Raw genomic sequence first — 4,272 nt, 5'->3', positions numbered from 1 at the left:
TTCTGTATGTAAAAAGAATTAAAGAAATATATTAAAATATTAATATCATAATTCATACAAAATTCCAACATTCAATACGCCTGCATATACCCTACATCAAATTCTAAGAGTTATATTATAATTTATATCCCAGGGGGATCAAAATCACACACGCACGACCTAATCTAAGACCTGAACCTAAACGCTTTGACGATTGCGGATATCTAACCGACTTGAGTACACTGCAATATTTGATACCTTCTTATCCTATATAAATTGCAATTGTATATAAATCGTATACATGTGAGAAATTATTATTATATTATTATAATTATTTTTAACTTTTAGACCATTACATAACTAAATTATTGTTGTTAATTACTAATATTTTCTTCTAATCCACCTAGAATGATTCCAGTGGGTAAAATCCCATGTTCGTTCCAAAAACGTTCTTAAAACGTTTTTAGAACGAATAACAAGGTTTTTTGACCACTGGGATGCAGTATTTCCTAATTTTGAAATTTAAAGTATTTTTTTATTACCCTGCTAAAAATTCCAGTACAGGATTCTTAAAGGATCCCTAGAGGTTCCTACATAGGATCCTTAAAGGTTCCCTGAGGGATCCTGTTAAGAATCCTACGCAGGATCCGTTGCAGGATATTGGAAGGGGGATCCTATACAGGAACATTTGTATTTGTAGGAACTATAAGAATATGAATATATATTGATGCACTTAATTTAGAAAAATCCTTTGCGCAGACGTAGGAGCCATATAAACTTACTGCTCAACAAGTAAAGTTGTTAACATTCAGGAACAAAGGTTCCTGCATGGGATCCTGTGGAGGTTCATGTAGAGGAATAATTATTTGAAAATTTATTTTAAACTTTCAGACAAAGGACTGTAGAGGAACTAAATTAACCAAATCCTTAACTGGATCCCTCAGGGAACCTTTAAGGATCTTATACAGGAATTTTTAGCTGGGTTTTTAAATACCGTCTTGTTGATTATTTAAACAAAATATCGAGCAAAATATAGAAAACCACTAGATGCTAATAGATGACAGATTATTTAGTTTCCATAAGGTTTTAAAATGATTTTAATTGGATTTCGTTTTCATGAATGGTATCCATAATCCTCTAATAGCTTTTAATTTGAATTCATACCTTAAGAAACTTATTTTTCATCAAATTTCTAGTAGGTATCTGTCAATTCCTACGAGGAAATTAACCTAATTTAACAAAGATGGAAAACCAGAGGGTCGATTATGTAATTCCATTTCCATTCTCACTTCCACTTTTTCTAATTTTTATTTTCATTACCACTTTCACTTTTTCTAATTCTCACTTCCATTTCCACTTAACCTTTTTCTAATTTTCATTCACATTTCCATTTCAACTTTTTTATTTTCATTACCACTTTCACTTTTTCTAATTCTCATTTCCACTTTTACTTAACCTTTTTTTAATTTTCATTCCCATTTCCACTTTTTTATTTTCATTACCACTTCTACTTTTTTTTGCTATGACAACGAAAAAGTTAGTTATGATAAACAATATCAGTCTTAATTTTTTAAAATTTACTATCACAGCATAGTTTTTTGACCCTACAGCAAATTTGTTCGGTGTCCCTATATCAGTTAACGTAATTTGATGTGACAGCAAATAATTCACTACCACAGCAAATTTTTTCTATGCGTGTGGAAGTGAAAGTGGGAATGAGAATTAGAAAAAGTGGAAATGGGAATGAAAATTAGAAAAAACAAAAAAGTTTAAATGAAAGTGGGAATTAGAATTAGAAAAAGTGGAAGTGGCAATGAAGATAAAAAAGTGGAAGGGGAAATGAAAATGGAAAGTGGGAATGAGAATTAGAAAAAATGAAAATGGAAGTAGGGAAGAAATTTAGGAAAAGTGGAAATAGGCATGAAAATTATAAAAACTAAAAGTTGGAAGTGGGGAAGAGAATTAGAGAAAGTAAAAGTGGTAATGAAAATAAAAAAGAGAAAGTGGAAATGGGAATAGAAATTTGAAAAAGTTTAAATGGAAGTGGAAGTGGAAATGAAAATAATAAAGTGGAAGAGGAAATGGAAATGAAAGTAGAAGTGAAAGTGTCAATGAATATAAAAAAGTGGAAGTAGAAATAGAAATAGGAAAGAAAATTAGAAAACCTGGAAGTGAGAATGGAAATGGAATTACATAATCGACCCTCTGGTTTTCCATCTTTGTTAACTTAGGGATAATTTTTTTTTAATTTAACTTGATAACTTTGTTATTTTATCCAATATTTTTTATAATTAACTTAGGTTAATTTCCTTGTAGAAATTGATCAAAATTGTCCTAGACACTGGTTAGTCATGGTGAGAACTCCTGGTTTTCCATAGTTGTTATATAGTTGTGGCCAATATTTCCGTATAGACATTATCCGAAAGTGACCTTGACACCTAACAGACATTTTGATATTTCCGGGGTTTCTATCTTTGTTAATTCAGGTTAATTTCATTGTAGAAATTAGCCAAAATTGACCTAGACACCAGAAAATACTTGGGGACCTTTTTTGATAAGAAATACAAATTTTCAGGAATCGGAAATTTTTCTCGTGGAGGAAAATAATCTGCAATTTATTAGTTACTTAAATCCTAATAGAATCATAATAGAACCTATTAGAAATTTACAAATTAATAAATTTCTGAAGGTGAATCGAATTGAAATCTAATAGAGGATAATAAATATCATTTATAAAAACAGAATCTATTTTTACTAGGACCAAAAATATAAAAAGTCCTTCCCTAGAAAGTCTGTAACCTGGAATTAGAACCTACACTATTGCTACGTTTCTATACAAAACTACGAAATACAAAAAATGGAGTTTGTTTAATCCTTTTTAAATATTAATATTCAAAAATTATCATTATTTCATTTACTTTCCGTGATTATTTATAACACTGGTTATGTATTTAATTACGGAGTATTAATTTGACTTTACCAGCAATGCGACATCTATTAGATGCCATTTGAACTCTATTGCCGGTAAAGTAAACAACTTCGTAATTATTTACGAAAATGTCCCTTGTTCACAAACTTGAAATCGCAGATTTTTCCTATCAATAAAAACTTATATTTCTCAAGTTTATTAATGTCGAAAAAATTATTTTGTAATATAAAAATTCTATATTTAAAGAAAAACTACCGGTCCAATAAAATAATTTAATTATAGTGCTTGAAAAAAAATTAAAAGTGTATATCCTTAAGTTTCATATTTTTATGTAAAAATCACAATGTTTTAATATCATACCCTTAATATTTAATTGTGCGAGATTTGGCAACTGCTTTATATGCGACAGTAGTAAGAACTATGTGTATCTACAAAACTTGGGGAAAATAAACTAAAATGTTCTAACCTTTCTACAAATTACACGATACATGGCAGAGTGACAGATTGAATTTACCGTGCACAAAATGGTACGTAATATTAATATTTTTTAATAATATATCATTACACTCTTACTTATTGCACTAACTTTCGAAATTGCATGAAACCGAGGTTAGAAATATAATCATTCTTTTTTAAAATGGGAAATTGAGGCAGAATGTCACTGGTGTGTCCTCTCAATTATGTAAAAAAAAATCTTCTGCATTTTTTCGGTAAATTTTTAATTCGGCTATGTTTAATTTATTTTATGATCAATTAATACAGTTTTAACACTGAATTTTCATTCATATATTCATGTAATTTTCATCACTTAAAAAAATTGTCAGTATAATGTTCAGTTTCGAGTCATAAATTGAATTGATTGTAAGTATATTTGTATTTGTCAATAAATACGTAACTTTTTCCGAATCCCACATTTTATATTCCAGATTCCACATTTCGGATTCCATATTCCGTATTATACTTTCAAAATTCCGGATTCAACCTTTCACATTCCGGATCCCACATTCCAGATCCCACATTGGGGATTCCACTTTCAGAATGTGTGATGTGGAATCCGAAATTTTGAAAGTGGAATCCGAGATGTTAAATCCGGAATGTGGAAAGTGTAATCCGGAATATGAAACGTGGAATCTGGAATTTTGAAAGTAGGATCCGGAATGTATAATACGGAATTTTAAAAGTGGAATGCGGAATGTGGAATACGTAATTTTGAAAGTGCGATCCAGAATGTGGGATCCGGTATGTGGAATATGGAATGTGGAATAAAAAATGTGGAATATAGAATATGGGATCCGGAATGTGGGAAAAATTACGTAATTGACACCCAGGATTCTAATTCTATTTCTAACCTCCAACCTCGCCAA

The sequence above is a fragment of the Leptopilina boulardi genome, unplaced genomic scaffold (genome assembly GCF_019393585.1).
Source record: "Leptopilina boulardi isolate dan_hultmark-lab unplaced genomic scaffold, ZJU_Lbou_2.1 LbouV2_392, whole genome shotgun sequence".
NCBI lineage: Eukaryota > Metazoa > Arthropoda > Insecta > Hymenoptera > Figitidae > Leptopilina > Leptopilina boulardi.
The sequence above is the reverse complement of the archived record's forward strand: the minus strand, read 5'-3'. Positions refer to the sequence as shown.